Source organism: Puma concolor, chromosome D3, assembly GCF_028749965.1.
Source record: "Puma concolor isolate L17-30 chromosome D3, mPumCon1.1.hap2, whole genome shotgun sequence".
Lineage (NCBI taxonomy): Eukaryota > Metazoa > Chordata > Mammalia > Carnivora > Felidae > Puma > Puma concolor.
Window position 1 is genome coordinate 4,418,386 of NC_141678.1, and position 25,331 is coordinate 4,443,716.

The 25,331-nt window shown below is 49.0% G+C and overlaps 2 long non-coding RNA genes and 1 other non-coding gene across 3 annotated transcripts in view; 1 reads left to right on the plus strand and 2 right to left on the minus strand.

Annotated features, from left to right (window-relative positions):
• Positions 1-401: 401 nt before the first annotated feature.
• On the plus strand, positions 402-487 carry TRNAR-UCG (transfer RNA arginine (anticodon UCG)). The gene has a single exon. It is a non-coding gene; the product is annotated as a tRNA-Arg (tRNA).
• A 12,696-nt stretch (positions 488-13,183) lies between these two features.
• LOC147575245 (uncharacterized) lies at positions 13,184-16,574 on the minus strand. Its single transcript, XR_015242170.1, has 3 exons — positions 16,027-16,574; positions 15,728-15,929; positions 13,184-15,357 (listed from the first exon to the last, which is right to left on the minus strand). It is a non-coding gene; the product is annotated as an uncharacterized LOC147575245 (long non-coding RNA).
• Positions 16,575-18,194: 1,620 nt separating this feature from the next.
• The window catches only part of LOC147575246 (uncharacterized), a 119,865-nt gene continuing 112,728 nt past the window's right edge, over positions 18,195-25,331 (minus strand). Inside the window, exon 4 of the long non-coding RNA XR_015242171.1 lies at positions 18,195-21,080. This is a non-coding gene — a long non-coding RNA (uncharacterized LOC147575246). The remainder of the gene's footprint in view (positions 21,081-25,331) is intronic.

Here is a 25,331-nt window from a genome sequence, read left to right on the forward strand (position 1 = left end):
CCAGTGCAGCTGGTCTCGAAGAACTTGCGTGTTTTAGTGACTCAGTCATCCTCCGGTTTTCCTCTAACTGAACCCAGCCACGCGAGTGGCCGGAGTAGGCGCCAAGAGGTCTCTAGAATGTTCTCTGGCACCACAACGTCATCGATGTCTCTCCCTCAAGGTCATCATTTTTCAAATTAGTCTCAAGCAGCTAAAAGAGATACTTCCTGGTAACAACTAGGAAACGAAACACAGAGCCTCTTACTAAAACCACGGGCTGGACCCCGGCAGGTGGCACCCAGAGGCTGGAGTCGGGTTTGGTCGATCCTCAAAATGAGAACTTCCAAATACAACAATTCTTACAGTGGTCCTTCAAGCTGCTGTTTGAAATATACTTCCTTAGAGACATTCTTCCCCGGGGCGCCTGGGTGGCTCAGTCGGTAAAAGCACCTGACTTCGACTCAGGTCCTGATCTCCCAGTCTGTGGGTTCGAGCCCCACGTCGGGCTCTGTGCTGACAGCTCAGAACCTGGAGCCTGCCTGGGATTCTGTGTCTCCCTCTCTCTGCCCCTTCCTAGCTCATGCTCTGTCTCTCTCTGTCTCTCAAAAATAAATAAGTACTTAAAAAAATGTTTTTAAAAAGAAACATTTTCCCCCAAGTTAAGAGATTCTTCTACAAGTGTCCTAAGAAAAGCCCCAGACCTTTCCGAACACATGTCACATTTTCTCAAATGCCCCACGTAATTAATGCTTCTTGTGTTCGTCCTTATGGACTTAAAGTTCCCGTAAAGATGACAACTGGGCCCTGTTGCCCTGTGGTTGGGAATGTGACCCCGTGTCTGATGTGCTTTGAATCCCATCCCAGTTCACCTACATGCTGAACCGTGTGACCTTTGTCAGGGAACTCGGCTTATCTGTGCCTTGCGCTCATCAAGTACAAAACAGTGGTAATAAGAGAATCCACCTTACAGCGCTGTGGCGAGATTAAATAAGATAGATCAAGCAGGGCACTTATCCCACTGCCCGGTAGGTAATGTTTGGTCCGTGTGCATCAGCGATTATGAAGTATCATTTTGATCCCTCCCTGATCACTATATTAGTTTTCCGATGGCTGCATAGCTAATTCCCAGTATGGCACCGTGAAATCCGGGGTTAAAATGAACACTCATTCATTGTCACACGATACTGTCGCTCAGAAGGGCCAGCAGGCTCGCGTGGGTTCCGCGCTCAGGGAAGCCAAAGTCACCGTTAACGTGCTGGTCCGGTGGGGCTCTTTTCTCCAGCCTCTGTAGATGAATCTGCTTCCAATCACCTTTGGTTCTTGGCTAAAATCATATCCTTCTGGTGGTTGGACTGCTTTCCATTGGCCATCCATGGATGGCCTCATCCAACTGTTTCCCAGTTAGCTGTCCACCAGGGCCCCTCTCCACCTTCAAACCAGTGCCCGTGTGTCCAGTCCTCCCTCCGCATGCAACCTCTGACCTCCTCTTTAGCTGCCAGACACCGAAAGCTCTGCCTTTAAATGTCCCATGTGATTAGATTAGACCACCTGGGTAATCTCCCCTTTTGCCATAGAAAATGCAACAGTTATAGGAGTGATATCTCCTCAAATGATTCCACCCACTCACAAGGGGAGGGATTATACAAGGGTGAGGGTCACTTACAATTCCACCTGCCACCACGCCACCTCCATTATCTCAACAACAGCAGCTAACAATTGTATCAGTGTGCTATTGCTGCGTAACGAGTTTCCCCAGCACAGAGTCTGTGCCAGGAATGGTGATAAGCACCTAATAGATATTAAAAATGTTCATTCCTCATAATAATGTAAGGAGGTGGATATTATTCCCATTTTCTATTTAAGACAGATGAGGTGCAGAGAGGTTAAGGGCTCGCCCAAGATCATCACGTTTACAGTCTTGGCATTTGTAACTATGCTACCTGGGCTTGCTGAATTAATGTTGTAATTCACTCACACGTCCATTGGCGCCCCCGTGGTGGGGATTCTCAGGGTCCCACCGGCAATTAGAAGGTCCTACTTTGAAATGTCTGCACAAAGCACATTTGTTGCCCTTGGCAACTTTCTTCCCATAGAAAGTACTTGCATCGAGGAGCTTGCTGAGAGCCCGACATAAGATCATAGTTTATGATGTGAAACACTTATCAAAAAGCATTTGGTCCTGGAATGATGGGAGAGCCGGCTTCTTTTCTAACCCCAAAATTCATTAGGGGCCACGAGCCCACCTCAAATTCGCCTCCGGAAGGAGGTTTGCCTTGGCGGCCTCATCATAGCAGAGGGAATTGCTTATTAATAACAGCAAAGCTGACTTATCATATGAATCCTTATGGTAATGAAAAAAAACCCAGAAAAATATGGATGTGCTTTTCTTAATAATAAACAGTTGAACAGAGGGAAAAAATAAGCAGCATTTAAAAATTGTAGAAATGCACATAGCTGGTTACTATGACCAGAACTGATATTGTGTCTGGTTTAACCCAGTGGGAGGCTTAGGGATATAAGTTCAATCTGCCATAAATGATATTTATAAACGTCAATTACCATTCAGTGACACTATCATTGCCAAAACCTAATATTTTAATAGCGAATGATTAAAATTTACCAGTGAAGGTTTTGGCCAAAAGAACACACACACACACACACACACACACACACAGCCCATAAGGCTCCTTCTTGCCCTTTTAAACACTCAGTACCTTCCACCATGGTTTCATTGTACCCGTTCCTAAGCCTCTTATAAATAGAATAAGACAGATTCTCAGATTCTGGTCTTTACACTGGCTTCTTTTGTTCAACATTATTTCGTGAAGATTCAAGCTGCTGTGTGTGTAGCAATAATTCTTTTTCTTTTTTCCTCTTAAACTCCAGCATAATATTTTAGTGTATAAATACGCCACAATATTTTTATCCACTCAATTGTTAATCATCATTTAGATTATCGCTGAACTTTAGATATTATGAACAAAGCAGCTACAAGCACTTTGTGTACCTGGGTTGTTTTTAAGATTTTATTTTCAGCGATCTCCACACCCAACGTGGGGCTTGAACGCCCAACCCCGAGATCGAGAGTCGCATGTCCACTGACGGAGCCGGCCAGGCGCCCCTGGACCCCTATTTTGATGGACATGTGTAGTCGTTCCCTCGGGTAGATAATGAGGAATAGAAATTCGGAGTAATAACTTCAGGCAGCTCTCTAGCATTAGCTAATGCGTTGCCTGGTTAGCTAGTTAATAGTGTCATGTAATTCGTTAACAGCGTGCTGTAGTTAACTAGTGAATGGGGCCACAGAGTTAATTCGCCAACAGTGCGACATAGTTTGCCAAAGTGGTGAAGCCTCAGCCCCGGACTCCAGAGACCATTACAGTCGGTCTGACATCGTCTCTCTCGGCCTTTCACCTTCCTCGCTGAGCGCCACGTACGAGCCGGCCACTGTCCGCCTCTGACAGGGGTCAGAGGGAGAGGCGGCCCCATCCAACCGCCTGGCTTTCCCTCGCTGACACTGGCGGCCGTCAGGCTGCAGAAATCAATCCTGTCCTCGTCGCCTCACCCCGAACTGCTCCCCCTGCGTCTCCCTGATGACCATTTTCTCGTCCTCGGCTTTGCTTCAGAGAACCAAATCCAAACAAACACGCGGGAAGGAAAAGTCAGAGAAATCGGCGTGTCCCTTGTTTCAAATATTCAGCTCCTGCCATCCCGCCACCTTGAGAATTTTCTTAACCAGAACCCAAAAGACCCTTGGGCAGATCATTCTGGGTCTACTGCACTGGGGGCCCTCCCACCCCCGGGGAGGCTCACACTGGCCACTGCACCCCCCGCAGCCCTGTTGTCAGGTGCACAGCAGAGCAAAGCTCGCCTCTGGTGCTGAGAAGGGTGCCCTCGGTTGGCTCCGGGACAAGTTAAGGACCCACGGTGCCTTCCTCTCAGAGACCAATCTGAACCTTCCACGGGAGCTTGGCAACGCAGCTTGAGCAGGGGACGCACGTCAACAGAAAGGAAACCCACAAACTCCAGGAGCTCACAATTGCCTTTGTTTCTAATGCTGCAAACAGGAAAAGGACGCCGGGTTTGGCAGAGGCCAGAGCATGCTAACACGTGTCATTAATTTGAACTCAGCAGAAAGGACAGAAAACAGCTCACGGTGGCTTCATCTAGCCGTTCGTTCTCAAATTGAACATCTATAATTGGATACATTAGTTTTCTGCTGCTGCTGTAATAAATTGCGCTTAGTGGCTTAAAGCAACACAAATGTATTATCTTACCGTTCTAGAAGTCAGAAGTCTGAAATGGGTTTCAGGGGGCTTAAACCAGATGTCTGCAGGGATGCATTCCTTTCTGGAGGAGCGGGAGGAAAATCCCATTCCGGGTATTTTCCAGCTTCTAGAGGCCGCCTGGATCCCTGGGCTCTGGGGCCCCTCCTCCTCCCCAGAGCCAGCAGCGGCCAGGCTTCCTCACGTTGTGTTGTATCGCAGTGATGATGATTGCTCCGCCTGCCTTTTCCCTATTCAGGGACCCTGTGGTGACACTGGACCCACCCTGTGAAGGCGGGACAGTCTTCCCTGAGGCTGCCCGTTCAACGACCTCACTTTCACCCACTGTCTTCATTCTGGCTTTCGGTGCACATCATACAGCATATTCCCAGGCTCTGGGGATGCGGACAGGTGCCTGTTTGCTGTGATTCCGCCCACCGCAGCGGGCTCCCTCAGCGCTGACCTGGAAGGAGCTGGCTGTCAGTTCTCCCCTCCTGTCACTCTATATTCCTGGCACGTCGCCTGTTTTCCAAGGACTAGCCCCCCATGACCCCAACGTGGCTGCCTCTGGCGCTTGTGTCCTGTCCTCCAGGACAGCATACAGAGCAGGAAGGAATAGGAAGGCAGCAAGAAGGTGATGATTTTCTAGTTGTTTTTTTTTTTAAGTTTATTTATTTAAGTAATCTCTGACCCCAACAGGGGGCTCGAACTGATGGCCCAGAGACTGTGCGGCCATTAAGCCAACCGGGCGCCCCTGTTGCTCTGTTTATGAAGGAGGGACGCGTTTCCCAGCGCCAGGGGGCGTACTTCCCCTCCTGTCTCATTGGCCATGAGCAGGTCACGTGCTCGGGGTCTAGACCAATCACAAACAAAGGAGCTCCCGGTGGGCCCCAATGGCTGGGACTAGACCTCATTCAGACCTCTAGGTGGGCTGGGGGCTCCCTGACCAGATCGGAGCCCTGGGGCTAAAAGAAGGGAGGGGACAGCAGCTGAAGGAGCAACACACGGTGACAGCCACAGCGGGCTAACGGGTCCGAGGACTTTTCAGCACGGGCGGGAGAGGAAGATCCAGGAACATCTCTCTCTCTTTTTTTTTTTTTGGCTTTGTTAGTTTTTTTTATGGTATCTTAAAAAAAAAAATAAAATATAGATTAAGTTCAAAAGTGACCTCCCTCTCAAGGAGAAGGAAGTTGGGAAGGTCTGGTTTTTATGTGTGTTTTTATGTATGTATTTTCCCCCGAGGTTGAGCTCCTTCATTTTATCCAAGGGGAAGGGCTGAGCTCTTTGTCTGCGTGAGCCATGACATCCGAGAGGCACATCAATTCATTAGCGGCAGAAGGTAGTTTTTTAACTGTCGGGTAACAGGAATAGATTTGGTAAATTTTGATTCCAAAGTGCAGAGACAGAACTTTTTCAAGGTCGGCTAGGAAATCGGAGGCCCTTCCGAGTGGTTGCGGAGAAAATCGCTTTATGTTAAAAATGGTTATTTCACTGTCTCCTCTTTTGAGTGTTCTGAAATCTGGCGACCATTAAAGAAGTCGCAGGCGCTCACTCCAAACTGGAAAAAAAACAGCCACAATTAGAAATGTGGCAATTTAACAGCCATACACGAAGAACATAGAACTAAAAATACATCTGCCAAGGCAGCATAATCCTGTAAGCACATCTGTGTATCATGTATGGGCATTGCAAACAGAGATGCCCTGTCATTCATCACCCATGAATGTTAATCAAGTCCCTGTGAATTCATGCTGGTCAGATTTACGGCTGCATTTCTGACTAGGTGTATAAGTAAATGGCCATCATACTCATTCATGCATTTCTGCCACAAACATCCCCTAAATCATGGAGGCACTCAGCAATGATTCATGCGTTCGGTGCTTTTAAGGGAAAAAAAAAAATTGTGTCTCTGTGAGTCATGCAGCTGAGCGAGGGTGAATATAAATTAACAGGGAATAATCCCAGCAATGAAAAGCATCATTTTTCCATCAGACTGAATTACAATAATCAACAGGCAGATAAGAGAATACGTCCCCGCAAGAAGACTGGCCCACAGTCTCATTTGGACTAAAGACGTTTGCCTTTTAAAATCGCCATCGCAGCTCTTGTAAATACATCGAATTGCATGAAACACAATCACTTTAGAAAAATCGGAACATGGCAGAATCTTTTAACAAGAAAGAAAATTCAAAGCCACTTGGGTATCCTACCGCCCAAGAAGGTAAAACCAAGGCTATTTGGTACTTTTTCCCAAACAAATATAAACCAGGAGCATTTTAGATAGGTTTTTTTTTTCCCAATAACAATGCCTTATATTTCTAAGTAAATTCAACTTCAAATAACATATCCAAGGTCCAGGAACATGAAATCTCAACCCAAATACGACACGGAGAAGCCGCATGTCAGACGTTTCTCTGGCGGGAAACACACATTCCGAAGTCTTGCCTCTGTGAACCCCGTCTTGTAACTTTTGTGTCTGAGATCAGCCACATCCCAGTCGAAGCAGTAATAAGCTTGTACCTCTTTGTCGCGCTGTTTTTCTCAGACCCAGCTTTGCACACCACCTTAAAATCCTCCACACTTTCTAAATATGTCTCCTCCATTGGGATCAATAATCCATTAGCCCATGGAATGGCCAGCAGCTTTAAATCTGGACAGCGCGCTGTCGTTTGAAGACTGGATGCGTTCTGGTTTCCACCGACGGCCAATGGGAGATGGTCTCATGCCGATTAGACGGGCATGTGGGCCAGGCAGGCTGGAGATAGGGGACATCAGCAAAAATCTTAAACAGCTAAGAATCCAAAGCCTTTCCCCCCACCAAAACAGGAAATCGTTGGAAGTTCTGGGACCACTATTCTTTCATTCTTTCCACAATTTATTGGATGTGCCAATTAGCTTTTCCTGCACAACAAACCGTCACAACCAAAGTAGCTTTATTTGTATTTCATTTTATTCGTGTTTACTTTTTTAAGTACGCTTCACACCCGGCACGGAGCCCAACGCGGAGCTTGAGCCCATGACCCTGAGATCAAGACCCGAGCCGAGATCATCGTGCTTCTCCAGGGGTGACAGCCACAGGATTTCCAGGGCAAGAGAGGAGAAGGGTCAAAGGCAAGTCTTTCCCAACCCTTTGTTTAAGTGATATGTACTAATTCGCCATCAACCGCAGCCAGCCCAAGGCCACGCCCAGGTCCAAGATGTGAAGAAGGAGACACCGCTTTTGTTGGGAGCCTGGCAAAGCCACTGGCAAAGGAATGTGAATACGCGAAGGTAACAGCTACGGTCACTTTTGCAACCTGCTTCAACGCGCCCTGACTCTGTGCTCGGCCTTGCGCGCTTTGACGACAGAGGACTCCAGCCTCCAGAGGGAAACATAAGGGAAAGGTAATCCCAGCCCTCGTAGCCTAGACAGGCAGAGCTTAAATAAATCCTCAAATAAACAGGTGCGGGGTGTAGGAGGAAGAGCTATAAGGGCCACTGTAGTGCTGGGAGACCAGAGCAGGATGGAGTCCTGGTCCGTGGTCCCCAGCGGCGTGCGGGGCAGTGGGGACACCAGGCGCTGGGGTCCACAGCGGGGCACATCCCCCCACACAGAGCCAGATCCGTGACACCGAGCTTCTGAAGGACTTGTTCTCCAGGAGGACCGGTCAAGGTGGCCTCTCTGTGTCTCCCTCTCTCTCTCTCTCTCTCTCTGCCCCTCCCCTGCCGACACTCTGTCTCTCTCTCAAAACTAAATATTGGAAAAAAGAAAAATAAAACAATAAAAATAAAACAAAACGGGGCTTCTCCCAGAGCAGAGCAGGTAAGAGTGTCCTCGCCCTCCGGATTGGGCTCAGGCCGCGATGCCCGGAGCTCGCTTTCTCCCAGAGGCAAGGCAGGTGGGAGCATTTGCACCCTGCATCCTCGAGGACATCCACAACTTTGCAGGTGGCACACAGGTGCGAGCAAAGGGCATGACTAAGCTTTAAGGAACAAAAACGATTCGTTTTTTTGTGGCTCTTGTGTCTTTTCCTAAAAAGAAAGGAAGGAAGTTCCTTGGTGAACATTGCTCCCTAGAGATAACTGTATGTCACCGAGTCTGGTGTCTGGCCAGCCTGGGGCACCCCGTACCTAATCCCATGGGTGAACCCAGCATGCCAGCCTCTCCCCGCTTCCTGCCCCGCCCCCCCCATGCAACAGAGCCACGCACTCAGGGTCAGGATGCCCCCCCCCTCCTCCTCAGCCAACAGGATTCTGAAAAGCATCTTAAATCAAATGATATATTGAAACACCAAGAGAGCAAAGGCTCTGAGAGAAGCTTATAATTAGGACGGTGGTATAATTTATTGCCTGCGCTGGGACGTCTCTGGGAGTGGAAAAAGGGGGCATAAATAATTAGCTGGGACAACAGGCATAAATAGGGCTGCGGCACATGCGGTTGACAGGTGAGCCATTCAGTTACCTAGTTACTGGTACTTTTATGGACAAGAGTGATTCCATGCCCATTTAAATAGTGTTATATGACTCTAGATATTATCTCTTATTTAAAAAAATCATTTATCTGAACCTGGAGAGCCACTATTAATAATACGGAAAAACAAATGCAATTTTGCATCAATAAACAAAATCAAAAGTGCCGTGAATCATAGAGGAGCATAGACTTGTTTGCAGAAGACACATCACGCCGCCCGCCCCACCGCCTCACGCTTTCTGGTCGTTTAAGAAGGCAGAGTTGATGGCAAAGTTGCATGGAAGCCGGGGCTCAGAATGGGGTGTAAGAAGAACACTGTTCTGGTATGCATCGTCTTTCTCGATAATTGGGCTGAGTAGTACTTAGCAAGTCCCCTCCTAGTACCTGTACTTAGCAAGTACAGAGCAAGTTGCTTTGGAGTCGAAGAATACGGCTCAGCCGTAGCCAATGTTGACAGTGCGTGCAAATGACTGGGGGCTAGGGAGTAAGTACAGTGACAAACAGCGGTGGGTCAGGTAGTCCACGGTCTCCATTGTCCCGGCGGCATGGTGCTCTTGACTGGGATATCTGCGGTCGCTCGCCTTTTCAAAAAGGGGGAGCAAGAGAGATTTCTGGAATAGCTAAGCTTGCGATCTTCCCGGGCTGTGAGTGGCTCGTGTGTCCAGCGGGAGGCGAAATGGAAGAGAAGCCCACGGCTTGGCTGAAAGCAAGCGTCTGAAGCTATCTCGAGAGCTGTTGATATTTACTCTTTAAAACTGGCGTTCTCGGAACTTGAAAAGATAATGAGGTACCTGGGATTTCTAACGGGATTTGATTATTTGCAGTGACAGGAGCTCCCCCCCCCCGCAATCCCACCCGTACGGAAGTATCTGGAGCAGGTTGAAGAGGCTCACGAAGAATGATGCCCAGTGACCTAGTGTGGTGAGTTAATGGGCATCCAGATGAGCGGCTCCTTCGTGAAAGGAATCCTCCAACCATTGCTAGTATCTGGCTACAGGGCCAAAAAACCCAGCATGAATGTAGCAGTGACCATTTCAGGAAAAAAGGTGGCCCCGCTGAATGAACGCTTAGGCCTTGCCTTGGCTCTTATGGGGTTTCCCGTAAGTTTCCCCACACAAGAGCCAAGGGGCAAAGCCTAAGCATTCAAAAAGAATTTCTCGACCAACTGTTGTTAACCTGAAATACAGAAGGTTATATAAACAGTATCAAATCCAAGTATGGGATAATTCAAATAGTTTGCCGCATCGTTTTTTAAATATTTATTTATTTATTTATTTATTTATTTATTTATTTTGAGAAACAGAGAGCAAGCAGGGGAGGGGCAGAGAGAGAGAGGGAGAGAGACAGAGAGAATCCCAAACAGGGATGCGGGGCTTGAACTCACGAACCGTGTGATCATGACCTGAGCCGAAGCCAAAAGCTGGTGAACCACCCAGGCGCCCCCTGTTGTATCATTTTTAGTCAAAGCTTTATCTTTGTGGCTTTTTAGAGATTCCATTCTCAAACCAGAGGATTCATTAAGGGGAAATCTCTGGGAATTGTAATTTTCCTTTAATTAGGATTTTTCATGGGCTAAATTACCAATTTCTTCCAGGAGTTTTTACCTTCTGATTCCAGATTTCAGATATCCAGCTTATGCTAAACGACATGTTTCAGAGAAGTTTTGCCCCCATAATTAATTATTCTATCACCCTTTATAAGTTACTGCCATGTATAAAATGTGATATACTTGGAAATGCATATATATATATATATATACACACACATACACATATATATGTATACATATATATGTGTATGTGTGTGTGTGTGTGTGTGTGTGTGTGTGTGTATATATATATCTCCTGGGAAATGTTTAAAACTTCCTCCAACATTGACATTTGCATGATACCAAAATGCATTTTCAGATATCTTATAGAAAATGCTGTCCCCCTCACATTCTATTTTGCACCATACTGTTAAAATGGGTTGCAGAGACACAGAAACTTAAAATCAGTATTTGAATAGAAACAAAACAAATGTTCATCAACTGCTGAATGGATAACAAAATGCGGTGTATTCGTGCCATGGAATATTACTCAGCCATTAAAGGGATGAGCCGTGAAGACAAGGCAAAGTGAAACAAGCTGGGCACAAAAGCCACATAGCGTGTGTTCTGACGTGTATTCCCATCCTGGATGGTCAAATCCAGAGAAACAGAAAGTAGGTGGGTCGTCACCCAGGGTTGGGGTCGGGGCGAAAGACGGCTACTGGGTACACGGTTTCTGTCTGGAGTGATGAAAATGCTCTAAAATAGGGTTTCGTGATGGTTTCCCAACTCTGTGAACATACCCATAGCTGGTGAATAGGGTTGTATATTTTATTTTTCTATTAAGTCTAAAATTTTAATTCCAGCGTAGTTAACATACAGTGTCATAGTAGTTTCAGGGGTACAAAGTAGTGACTCAACACTTCCCTAAGCACCCGGTGCTCATCCCCAGTGCATCCTTGATCCCCGTCACCTGTTTCCCCATCCCCCACCCCCTCCCCTCTGGAAACCATCCGTGTGTTCTCTGTAGTTAGGAATCTATTTCTTGCTTTGTCTCTCAGAGTTGTAGATTTCCAAAGGGTGGATTTCATGGTATGTGAATCCCATCTCACAGAAGACTTTGTTTCGCCCACGGGAGGCACTGATGGGCGGAGGACAGACTGGGAGAGGGGAGGAAGACAGAATTAGGTATTTCCTGCTTTGCTATCTTGGGCAGGTGGGGTTTTCAGCAGCCCCTGACTCTCCCCCAAGCCCCATCTCCCACTTGACAGGCCCTTTGTCGTTCTAGCTTCACTGGGTGATCCTGGGATCCAGTGACCTCACTTCCTTCCTGCGTCCTTCCATCCAGGAAACGCGCTGGGAACTAGCAATGGAACAGTAGAAACAGATACTGCCCTACGCACGCGGGACTTAACGGTCTAATGGATCAGTGTCATCACATTTAAAATTAAAATCCCGAGGGGCGCCTGGGTGGCTCGGTCAGTTAAGCGTCCGACTTCGGCTCAGGTCATAATCTCACGGTCCGTGAGTTCGAGCCCCGCGTCGGGCTCTGTGCTGACCGCTCAGAGCCTGGAGCCTGTTTCTGATTCTGTGTCTCCCTCTCTCTCTGCCCCTCCCCTGTTCATGCTCTGTCTCTCTCTGTCTCAAAAATAAATAAACGTTAAAAAAAATTTTTTTTAATTAAAATCCCAGTGGATGTGGTGCTCAAATGGCACCTGTGGTCATGCCGTCCTTTGACATTAAAACAAGAGGAGGACGGTCCCTTCTCCACGGTCTCGGGCACCTCCAGCGCCCCCAGGTGTTCGCAAAACCCCAGGGGGTTTGTGCCCGTGTTCTAGAAGCCAGGGTCTCCACCATCTCTCGTATCTGAGCCCCCAGGCTGTCTTACTGTTGTTCTGCTCTAGATCGGGATCCGGCAATGTTTCCATCGCTCCCTGCCCTCCACCCCCAAATCCACCGGAGTCACGTCCATGTTAGGCAAACTTGAGCAGAGCTTTGAGCAGCCCACGCCCCACCCCCACCCCCGCCTTCGGCTCAGAACGTCCTCTTCTGCCCCAAGTTCAGAGGCCTTCAGCTTCACTGCTGTCGTACCCTTGAGATATCCTTGACGGGCAGGTGGCAGGGTCTCACTTCCCACTGATTTCTCCATCCAGAAAGACTCCCCCGCCCCCACACACAGAACAAGAAGTGATGTCACCAACGCCCAGCTCCGCGCGGCAGAGTTTGGTGAGAACGCTAAGAACCTGCTGAAGTTTGGCAGTTATCACCCTCTGGACCTCCTGGGATTCGGCCCCTGTGATGCTCCCTGGCACGAACTCATGAACACACAACCCCCAATTCCGCTGAGATTACCCATGAAGGAGACGTTTCACGTGTGGACTTAGGAGTATCTTGACGATACTCAGATTTCATAAACAATCTATTTCGTTACCTTCCACACTGCTTGGCCTACTAAATCATTTGCAGCCAGCAGCCCTGACAAATCGAGGAACTTTCTGAAACAAAACGGTCAACGTCCCATCTGTCGTGTATTCACTCTTGCCTAGGTGGAAGTCCAGAACATACTTTTGTACTGTTTTCTTGCAAACAATCCATAATTCATAATTAACACCGCCTCGGAATATGACAAAGTGCTTGTTGCTGGCAAGTGGAATTGTTGGCGTGAATACAAAGCAAATGTTTTTTTTTTTTTTTTCCCTCTAATTACAGGTGTTGGTTTTCTTGTTTCCTGGGCGCTGGTTTCCAGAGCCATGGAATTGCTGATGGCAATTTGATATGGGAAAAGAATGAAAAGCTATCCCATGATGGGTGGAGGATACAGTTTAGAGAAATAAATGAAACGTGTGATTAAGTCATGGAGAGCTACAGGGAGAATTCATGTTGCCTAATTCAGCAAAAAAAAGAAGAGTTTGTGCTCTGTGGTGTGGTGATTGGTGGCAATGTAACTTATGGGAAATAACGTAAAATCTGCATGTTTATTTTGCGCATACGGGCAGGTAAATTGGAAGTTCTGGCAAATCCATAAGTTCCTAAGTTTTTTGCGGCTGTCTTGAGTACACGCGGGATATATGGACGTCCAACCTTCCCTTCCAATGAGTCTGGCAGCCAGCCGGGGTGATAAGCAGGAACATAGCAGCAGGTGCAATGCTGTGAGAGGCCCCGACGCGCTCCCGGAAGGGGACGGTACATCCTTGAAGAGAAGTGGGAACATCTCCCAAGTTTTGACTGTCAAAGGAAAACATTTACTTAAGCCTCAGAGAAGGTGACAAGCATCCCATTAGGAAACCGGTGCCCCTACAACCAATATTCCACGTTAGAAAACAGAATATTGACTTCTAACATTTTGTTTGAAGAAATAGAGTCATTCGGGAATAACTACACCCAACACTGTTTCGTGTTTAGAAGCTATGGCATGCTCCGGCCAGGTGATTCTTCAGATCTGGGGAACAGGACAATTTTAGCACGCATACAAGTGGTATCACCACTCAACAGACCATTTTTGAAGCACCTGTGAATACTGCGATCAGTATTGTATTTCTTTAAAAAAAGGCACCAAAACGACTCTCTCATTAAATGTATTAGTTCCAGCGTTCCTGGGAACAAACGTGAGGCTGGGATCAGCCCTGACTTCCCAGGTCACCGTGAGCTGTGGCATCATTCCTGTGCAGCTGTGTCCCCAGCTGGCCCCCCTGAGAGCTGCGTCCCAAGAGCTGCAGGGCCAGGGCGGAGGCTGGGGCTGAGAACCCACCCACTGGCTGGCGGGTTGTGCTCCACGAAGCTCACTCACCCTGTACACTCGGAGGCGCCCTCTTCTCCATCGTCCTCTCTACCTGGTGGGGAGGGAGGCTGTCCTTCCTCACTCCCTGATGGAGGAGGAAGGTTTCGCTCCAGAGATGATGAGGCCGCCGGGGGCTCCAGGCTTCTGTCTGTGGGCTCCCTTGCACTGCTGTGTGCTCACAGATGCCAGAGCCCATCCGCATGAGCAAACATCGGACACGCCTACCTTCACCCCACTTCCTGGTACTGAACCCCCCCCTCCCACCAGCCTTCCAGTCCATCATTGGTGGATTCCTTCCAAAATCAGGCCCACCAAACTCTAACGGAGGCCCAAAACATGCCATTCTTTTTTTCTTTACCCGACGGGCTGATTTTTTTTATTTAATGGTGAAAGGCCAATACGAGATTATAGAAACTGGGCTGTATCTCCAAGGCTCACATTCTCTGAATTAATACTTTAAAAACATTCTTTTACCGTTTATTTATTTTTCAGAGACACAGCATGAGCAGGGCAGGGGCAGAGAGAGCGGGGGACCCAGAATCCGAAGCAGGCTCCAGGCTCCGAGCCGTCAGCACAGAGCCCGACGCGGGGCTCGAACTCCCAAACCGGGAGATCATGACCTGAGCCGAAGTCGGACGCTCAACCGACTGAGCCACCCAGGCGCCCCTCTGAATTAATACTTTTTAACACATGACAATAATTTTTACGTGCTTGTGCTAGCTATGTATATAATTCTGCCACTTAGATATTGATTCACAGCGTATCAATAAAAGCGTTGCTGAATTTACTGTATGTTGCCTCACTGCTGGAAGTTCCTACACGGCACTCTTAAAAATCCATCTAAAAAATGAAACATGTAGCCAGACATCCAGATGGTTGCTCCAATTTTCCATCCCAGGGTGAAGATATCTGCAAATACCCCAGACGTTTGCACAGTGCCAGCACCAGCAACTGAAGCGGCCTGGGATCGCTCATGACACGTTTTCCCCGAGTCCCCCAGGTTTCATCAACACGGCCATTGCCTTTCCGCCTAACTGCTCTCTATGGTGGTTTTCCTTCCTTTCTTTTCTTTCTGGTCCTTCTTTCTTTTGGAAACAAGATAGCAATCACCGTAGAAGTAAGATAAAAACGGAGTTTCTAAATATAAAGGGCAAGTTTTGGGAAACTGAAAGCAAGGCTATATAGCTTTAGAGAAAAAGGCTAAAGCCGATGGAGTGAAACAGTGGGTGACTTCAGAAAATGCAAATAGTGGCTGTAAAATAGGGCTTGGCTGGCTTATCATTCACGAGGGTAGATCAACCGTATTTAAAGTGCAACGTTCCCTTGCGGTCTTCTTCTCTTTCTCATAGACCAGAGGCTGAAACAAAAAGGGGAGGGAGAGAAGGATGGAGGGAGGAAGAGACAGAAGGAAGGGAAGGAGGGAGGAAGGAAAGAAGAAGGGAAGGAGTGAAGAAAGAGGAAGAATATATATAAGTCTGAGATCTCTGCTGCTTTAGAATGCTGCGGACGGACCCTGAGTTCGTTCATTCAGACAGAATCTTTCACAAAACCGGCCAGCGGTGTGTGGCAAAGGTGGGGGGCCGGTGCAGGGTGGTCCTTTCCCTCCCTCCCAAATGGCTCCTGCCATCACTTTGGATCGATCTTCCCCATAAGGCATAAATCCAGAAGGACAAAGAGAAAGGAGACTTCAGCAGCAAAAAAAATTTGGAAGGTAAGCTAAACCATACCCCCACAGGGAAAGGCCGAGCCGCAACGGGTTTATTCCAAAGCGGCCCCCAAAGGTCCAGGAATCCGAGGCACCAGGTGTCTCTGGGGCAGCTGCACACGCAGGGTCAACAACAGAGCTGGGCTCCGGAAGCTTGGTCCTGTCTAGGGCGTGCAGCTGGGAGGTGCGCTCTCCACGATGCAGGCAGAACAGGTGATTTCTTCCTGCAGAGGCCAAAACGGGAAGCTCAGGGCGCCTGAAGGCGAGTATCACAGTTAACAGCAGCGGCGGCCTCCCCAACCCCGAGGAGACAAGGCTCACCTCACCGGCCTGATTCCAGAGTCACAGTGGCCAGACCACGCCTTCCCGGCAGGTGCTCACAAGCTCCACCCAGCGGCCAGGCCACGCCTTCCCGGCAGGTGCTCATAAGCTCCACCCAGCGGCCAGGCCACGCCTTCCCGGCAGGTGCTCACAAGCTCCACCCAGCGGCCAGGCCACGCCTTCCCGGCAGGTGCTCATAAGCTCTACCCCTGAGGAGTTTGACCCGCCAAGGGGGCGAGGCACGTAGAAACTGACCTGGGGGTTCTTCAGTGAAACAGTCCAGACCAGAAATTATTTTAATACAGGGGAGACCTGAAAAATAGATAAATGTCCCATAGGAAAGCATTATGTGCTCAATTTTTTTTTACTGTTTGAGAGAGAGAGAGAGAGAGAGCCCAAGCACGGGAGGGGCAGAGAGAGAGGGAGACGGAATCCGAAGCAAGCTCCAGGCTCTGAGCTGTCAGCACAGAGCCCAACGTGGGGCTCGAACCCGTGAACCTCGAGATCATGACCTGAGCCAACATCTGACGCTTAACTGAATGAGCCACCCAGGCACCCCTCCTCAATTTTGAATGAAGGCTTCAATCCCTAGAAGCTTCAATCCCTAGAAGAATTCAATCCCTAGAATCCAGGCATTTTTAAACGATAATCCCCATCACCCCAATTCTACTTAATATGGGTTGAACACTGTTTACGGAGACGTCAATGCTATGCAATATGAATCACCCAATAAACAGGTTTCTAGATGCAATAGAATAAAATATCGAACGCTGTTCACCAATCAAAACCCTTATAAAACCTTGTAAAACCTCTGTCAAGAAAATGCACCAAACTCACTTTATGACCTGCTCTATTAGGTATCAAAATGTTTGCATATTTAAAGGCTTTCCTGGTAGAGAAAATCATTTCTTTTTCTTTATGGGTCATTTAGTTTTCTGCATGTTAAGTTAACAGGAGAAAAAAAGAAGCTGACATTTATTCTAATATGTTACTTGATATAAATATGTATGAGTCTCAAAGACATTCCTCCCAGGAAGGCAGGGTGTGTGAACTCAGAATGTTTGTTCCCTGCAGGCACCAGGAAAGGTTGTTGTAATATCTTCATAACCCACCCTTTCCCAAAAAGGTCAACCCGGGAGCCCCTGTGGGTAAAAATTCTAGTTCAACTGTTCTCTCTCAGGTTAGCCGGGTCTTAATCTCTTACCCCATTTTAGGAACCAAAGGACCATCTTAAAGGGTTGAAAAACATGTTAAAAGGTCACATGTGTAACTGTTAATGTCACTTTTTAAGGCTGGGATCCTTTACAATCCATAAAAGCACTGATTTATTCTCTGATCTTTTGTACTTGGGCTGGAAAGGGAAGTGATGGTGGCATTTTGAACGTCCTCTAAGTGATGAGCGTTGGCCTCAAGACAGGCTCATGATTAACATCTTGGGTTCTGGATTTGGAACCTGGGTATAAATCCTGGCCTCACCACCCTCTTGCTCTGTGACCCAGGGGGACTTACTTATATATCCACACCTTCTGTCTTCAGAGCAAGGGACCCTATGTGGCCTCCAGTCCTGTGAGATCCCAGGGTCTTTCCAGCTTTTTGTGAAAATAGACCTCGGGGCACAGATACCGTGGTGGATGCAAGTTCAGGCCGAGGTCGGTGCTCGAAGTTCCCTGCTCCTTCTGCTCTCCTAAGCTTACATGAGCCAAATTGAGTGATATTTGGGGATAACTGTATCTGAACAAATTGCTGAAATATCCCTTAGTCCCAGGACAAACTAAAAATGGCAGCCATTAGGGGCGCCTGGGTGGCTCAGTCGGTTGGGTGGCCGACTACAGCTCAGGTCATGATCTCGCGGTCCGTGAGTTCGAGCCCCGCGTCGGGCTCTGTGCTGACAGCTCGGAGCCTGGAGCCTGCTTCGGATTCTGTGTCTCCTTCTCTCTCTGCCCCTTCTCTCTCTCTCTCTCTCTCTCTCTCAAAAATAATAAACATTAAAAAAAATTTTTTTAATGGCAGCCATTAGCCTTACGGAGGGTCTGGTCAGACTGGTGTTTAGTCTCTCCCAATCTGCAGAATTTCAGTGTCCAGAAGATGGAAAAATGTATCTTTGGAGACTGACGTCTGTATGTCATAGAATTTGCTGATACGCATTCCACAGGAAAATAAAACTGGAATTGTATGAAAGATTAAATCTGTATTGTACTAATGAGCACTGTTTAATCTGTCATCGGCATGCATTTTCTCAATAGGCAAGGTTTTTACAACATTACAGAGGAAAGTAAAAAGAAACAACATCAAACGAGACTGCGTTGCCTTTGGGAAATGGTCAAGCCAATGGCCAACCTCAGCTGAAAGGCTGTGTGTCACCTGCCAGGCTGTTCACGGGCAGGACCGGATGGATAGCGTTAGATTTGGAAATTTATCGCCACGGACTCCCTGAAAGGAACCTCCCCACTCTTGCCACATGGTGACCTCGTCTCCTGGTCACAAATGATGGGTCCAGAATAAACACCTGACCTCAGCCAGGCCAATGAGATTCTCTCTCCTTCAAAGTCCATCCATCAGTTTCCCGGCTTAGTTTGTACCAAGGACCCCGAGGCCAGGAGGCAGCTGAGAAATCCTAACAGACAAAACGGAATGCCAGCACGAAAAAAAATGGACAACGTGAACAGTAATGGCCCAGACTCCTTCAACATACGCCACATCCCTGACCCCCGTTCTACCGTGCTTCAAACATAGGTCGATTTAAGCCTCCCAACAACCTGCCATGTAGGTATTTTTAGAACCATTTGACACATGAGGGAACTGAGGCACGATCTGGAAAGGAAAACACCAGAGAAAGAACAAATAATAGATGCCATTTGGTCCCAGAGAAAGAGAACGATTAATCAGCTGCTAACGATCCAAGGTCTCCGCGGGATGAAATTGATACAATCACTCTTGGCGTCTGGACAGTGTTCCGGGCGGTTGTCCCTGGAAGGCAGATCCTCGCCCCCTCCACCGCCCCACCCCCCTCACTGCAGGCTGAGAGGGGGTTTGGTGGGGGGCTCCAAGCCCTCTGGCCACACGCGGGGCTCTGTGAAATGCTCTCCGCCTCCCACCCCTGCAGGTCCTGAGGAAGGCGGCTGACTCACACCCTGGGGGGGGGGGGGAGGGGGGATGCCCATCCCCCTCCCCAGCTGGGCACAGGGCAGAATTTACACCGCACGGCCCTTCCTGTGCGTCTGACGCACGAATGCCCTCGCCTCACTGCATCTGGGAAGTCTGCCTTTGAGCCTTCCCTGCACATCCTGTTTATTTCGCCAGGGCCTTAGCGCCCCCTCCCCGCTTCCTGGAAACCGACCTAACGCCATCCAGACAAGATGTCACGAAGGTGTCACTTGAATTAACTGTGATCCCGGAGCTGTAAAGGTTGAGAAATCTTGCTGCCGGAGGCGATTTCCTCTAACAGCTCCATAAAGTGGAGAGCGGGATGGATAGCTGGCCGTAAAAGGGCCAAGCGGCAGGTTGAGGGATGCAGGGGAATGATGCCTGAGGGGGCCCCGAGATCTTACGCCCGAGGGAGGGGTTTCTTGGGGACCAAGTGGCTCCCCCAAAGTCCATCTTGCTGAAGAAGTATGTCTCGAGCAAAGCCCTCTGGAGGGCGGCAGGGGCGACACTGACCAAGCTTCCAGTGTTTTACTGAATCTGTGCACCGACTGTTTACTGCGAGGCACAGGTCTGGGCACGCGGACGTGGCGGGGAGCAGCGGACACAAACAGTCCTGTCTCCACCGAGCCTCCATTTGACAGAAGACAGAAACACCAGTAAAGCAGCAAAACAGACTGTACGTCAGATGGACAAATACAGACAAATACAGCCGGGAGGGGGACTGGGATTTTTGCGGGTGCAGACTGAAACTTGAAATGACGTAGCTTAGGAAATGCTTCCCCTAAGAAGGTGATCTTTGAACACCTGGCGGGTAGAAACACAGAAAGGGCGACCAATAAATATGATCACGAAAAAAATACTAAAGATGATCATGAAAACAGCAATAATACCCGTGAACATCTGTATAGTCCTTATTCTACACCAGGATGCGTCCTCACAGCTTATCTCCGTGATTTTTCACGTACAGGTGAATAAACCCACGGGCAGAGAGTTAAGAAGCTTGTCCAAGGTCATCTGGGTGTTGCCCCAGCTGGTCTGGCCCTGGGGTCCGGTTCTCCCAGCACCGTGGCCGATGGCTGGCGGTCCCCCGGGTCATACTGTAGAGAGCGCATGCGACTGTGTGCCTGGCCTCATGTAGACAGGGCTCCCATCGCCACAGTGGCTCGGAAAGTCATTTCCTTCTTGCCCTCCACGGTGGGACAGGTGACAGGAATAGGACCCGCGCCTCAGGGCTGAAGGGGAGCCAACAGGAACAAGAGGTCTAAAGCTCTGGAAGGAGTTGGGGATACATGGTAACTGCTCACTAAAGAACGTCAGCGTGATGATAGTTACCTTTCAGTTGGGGGGCGGGTTGTGGGGGAAATAATCAGAGCCAACACGGACCGCCACCTCCGGGGAGGCTTCCGTGATGACTTTCCTACACTTCTCATTTGGTCGGCATGAGGCTGTCCCTCCAGGGCAGAGACACGGGCCCTCCTGTCCCCAATCTCCACTGGGGACTGACGGGAGGTCCAAATGGGAGGAAGAATTAAGGAGCGTGGCGTCCTGGGGCCACTGTGTGGCTCTGATCACAGGCAGGAGAAGGCGGGGGTTCGGGTTGTTGATATTGGAGACAGCATTCGGATTCCTCCAGCTCCCTCCTCGAGGAGGAGGCATACGTCCTCCGGCTTGAAAGTCCAGCACGAAGCCCTGTGGCCTCTGGGCGGACTCGCTTGGTAAATACCCACAGAAAGAAAATGTTCGCCTACAGCGGGGCCAGCAGGCAGAGAGAGGAAAGCTGGAGAGGCTCACCTTTAGTGTGAACAGTGCGGGACCGTGAGGACATGTGTTATGCTCCCTGGGAAAACCCACTTTCTTTCACCTGTCTGCATACACTTGTGAGTAGTCCCAGATCTCCCCAGCAGCAGCCTCTGAAAAGACAGCCAACTTTATTGACTGGGAAACTCCAAGCCCAACCACCGACAGGCACAATCGAGGGAGGAAGTGTCTCGTGCAAGGACCCGCTGGTGTGGCCACCCTGAACGATGGAGAAGCAGCCGCCTCTCCGGGGCGCACGGGGGACTTCGGGCGAACCGTCAGCCCGTTTTTCTCTAACTGACATGCTCCGCTTTCCGTTCTTTGTGACTTCTAGGAACGGGGTATGTCATTTGAGCCAATTGCCTGGACGCATTTCCCTCTTTACCTCTCTCTGGGGCAATATTCTGAGTGAATCGCAACCCGATGGCCAGTTGGGTCCTTTGTCGCCAAATGAGTGTGCTTATACGGATGTGAGACGGCTCCACTGGGATGCCTCCTCTCTGCGCTGTTGCGGATGCGGAGAGAAACAGCATCGGTTGTGCTCTTCATGTTCAGCAAACGGCCTCGCAGCGGCCCCCGGGCACACACGTGGGTTCAGGCCTCCCAGCTTCCGTGCAATTCTGACCCACGGGCTTTGGACGTGTCCCACGGGACCCGTGAGCTATCTGCCTGTGCTGATCCAGCAACACGCACGCACAAATCTAGGATGATCGGAATAGCCAGATTCAGGCATTCGGGACAGCTGGTTTACCGGCCGTGCTGTGATGTGGCCCCCCCGGGGTCCCCTCTGCCGTTGGCAGTCGTGGTGGCTTTGCACCGGTGGGGCGTCTTGCCGTGGGAGTTAAACACAACTGAGCCAATCAATACGCTTATTGTTCTGGGGCCCAAGTGTCTCCAACTCATAACGTTGCTTTCGCTTCTCCTATTAAACGAGGGTGTTATGAGTTTGCATGGCCCTGCCCGGGCAGGATGCCCCCGGCACTGCGGGAAGACGGAGGAAATACGAGCCACGTTCTCGGAGCACTCCCTTGACGTGCCTTTTCATTTCGCCAGTCACACCCCAGCAGCGTGGTGAATATCCCGCACTTCTGTGAAGCTCCATAACCCATCCGATAAATGGCAGGAGGCGCCTTCCCTCAGCCCTTCTCGCTTAGGATCTTCTCGAACACGTTTCTCCCCCAACTCTTCACGCCGCGAATCCGCTGAAGTACAAACCTTTAAGAATCTGAAGCTCACCGGGAGCCGTCCTTTGCTGGCGGCCCAGCAACCCCTGGCTCTGGCGGTTTCCACTCTGTCAGTTTAATCTGGACGTGAATGCAGGTGTTTGTTGCAACCGCCACTAAAATAAAACTGTAAACTTCTCCAAACAGACTTGGAGAGCCCACCCGCGGAGCGCGTTCACGCCGCTGGCTCGCTTCGTGTTTTTCCTGCCCGGCAGCTGGGCGCAAGGGAGGCCACGAGGCCTCCTTTCATCAGAAAGGAAAGCAGCCACAGCTGGGTCTTGAACCCATGCACACGAGATCACGACCTGGGCCAAAGTTGGACGCTCAACCAGCTGAGCCACCCAGGTGCCCTTATATTTTAATTTTTATATTTATCATTTATAGTTATTATCTTGTATTTATGTATTTAAAATATAGATATGTAAAATAAATATAATCATTTTTGTTTTATCAGAGTCCCCGCCCCCCACCCCAATTTCTAATCCAGAGAATTTTTCCCTAGATTCTGCTTCTTAGAGATAAATCTTGAGCAGTTTCTAGGAGAATTGGAATTTATATTGATTAAGGGAAGCCCATGCTGGTGGTAGGCACCACAGGATAATCAGTGGAGATATCCATGAATAAGAGGCTAAATGTATTTAGCTACAAGTAACCAACCCAGCATTCAGCAAACAGGTCCTCTAGCCATAGGGACACTTGGTAATTTTTCACTAAAGGGTCTAGAGGTGAACTCAGGATTGGTTCAGAATGCTGGAGATGTCAGCAAGGTCCAAGACTCTTTCCTTTTGTTGTTGTTTTTAAGTTTATTTATTTATTTAGTAATCTCAACACCCAACATGGGGCTTAAACTCACGACCCTGACGTCAAGAGTTGTGTTCTTTTCCGACGTAGCCAGCCAGGCACCCGGTTCCAAGGCTTTTTTTTTGTACTCCCGTTTTCCATCATGGGCATATTGGTTTACTCAGGAGATGTGTACCTCATAGGATCAGGATGGCTGCCGCAGCTCCAGACATCAAGTCCTCATATCTCAATCTTAGGCATCCAGTTCCACAGGGCACGGTGTCTGCTGGGAGAAGAGAGAACCCCTGCAGGCATCCAGCGGTATCAGAAACAACGTGGGGAGTGCACACTTTTGAGGTCTCACCTGATGCGCCAGATGGCCTGAAGGATGCCAAAACTGAAGCTTCGGTAACTGACATTTAATGCCACGGTTAACAACATGGCCGTGTACCCGCCGGGTCGTTCTTCCGGTACCCGCCGGGTCGTCCTAATCACATCAGAGTCTCCGTCTGCTACTCCTGAGTCTCTAACATCAGCCTGACATTTATTACCCTCCCTAACCCACGGAGAGGAAGCAGGACTCAGACTTCAAGTCTTAGGTGGACATTAGCATCTAAATACAACGGTTTGCTGTGTATGATGCATAGCTGCCTTCCTCTTACAGCAAGTGATCGTGGTTTCCCATTTGCAATGAAGACGTCCTTTCCGTATGAAATATATGTGCTTAGGTTCAATAAACGTGTCTGACGATAATTTTAAGTAACACTGCTATGATTATACGTTGCATTACGGCAAATGTTCCATCACAGTAAATAAGGCAAAAGTCATCTATGTGGCACAAAATGCTGAACATCAGGAAAGGTCTGCCATCGTCGGGCAGAGTGTGAGAGGGAGCACAGGAGCAGAAGGCTCTTGGAGCACCGTGGGATTTAGTCAAGAAAACCAAAATCAAGGGGCGTCCAGCTTAACTTCCCAGGCAACATCAGCGGGAATCCGAGGTCTTTGCCAGGACTGTGTTTGCGCCCACACCACCCTGTTACCTCACAAACAGCCACAACAAAGGCTCCTGTCGCGATGAATTTCATTGACGAACATTTGCTACTCCATGGGGAAACCCTGTTTCCGAAAACAAGCTGATGATTAAGAATATATCGATTTCTTGACTTGAACTTCAGCGCTAACATACCAGAGGAGTCCACGAGCTTGTGGGTGTCTGTGTGTGTGTGTGTGTGTGTGTGTGTGTGGACACATCTAAGTTCGAAACCACAATTTACTAAAGTCACAGGGAGTAGGGCGATACTTCATACCCTCCGAAACTTTCCGTTTTGACCTAAACATTTCATACGCGCTTGTCATCATGAAAAGTATCAATTCTGTTCGCTCCGTATTACAACAGCGTTCCCTGGAGCGTGGGGACTCCCCACGGATGGGGTGCTGTGTGACTTCACGCGATCCCCACAACGGACTCTAGAACTTAGAATCACATGGTGAGAAATCGGATTTCCTTTTCAATTCTCTTTCAATCCCTTCCATTACAACAAGGGGGGGAAAATGTCATTTTGAGGACAGAAACCTTTACATTTGCTAATATCCACTTGAACCTGGAGAGAGACCCGGTCTTGAGCCCAAAACCTTTTGCAGGAGTCAGAATCTAACTAGAAAAGTGCGTGTAGGGGCGCCTGGGTGGCGCAGTCGGTTAAGCGTCCGACTTCAGCCAGGTCACGATCTCGCGGTCCGTGAGTTCGAGCCCCGCGTCGGGCTCTGGGCTGATGGCTCGGAGCCTGGAGCCTGTTTCTGATTCTGTGTCTCCCTCTCTCTCTGCCCCTCCCCCGTTCATGCTCTGTCTCTCTCTGTCCCAAAAATAAATAAAAACGTTGAAAAAAAAAATTAAAAAAAAAAAGAAAAGTGCGTGTCTACAGCAGATACCTTTTGTTTTACTAGTTATCGGACTCCCGACCAAAAGTACCATAATAATAGAGATTTTTAATTCCTCATGCGAGGAAGGCCGGGGGCAGGGGGTGCAGGGCCACTCCGGGCTTTTTCAGCAGCTAGCAAATGTCAGAGACCTTGGGCATTTCCATTGGCCTTTCCTGACCGACTGCGTAATGAGTGACTTAAAGCACAAAACCCTCAGACATTAGCCTTGGGAACATGATGAGTCAGGTGGTTAAGGTCGTTTATCTGGGAGCTCTCCTCGCTGACTCTGAGCCCCCTGTCTCGGGGCCCAGGACTGTATCTCATGCTGACCTTGGTCCCATCACAGGCAAAGTGGGGAGTGGAGTCAATATGGCTCAGACTGACCAAGATTCTGCGATCCAGGCAGGGTCAAGGCTTCCTCGTGACCCCCGGGGCCGACAGAGC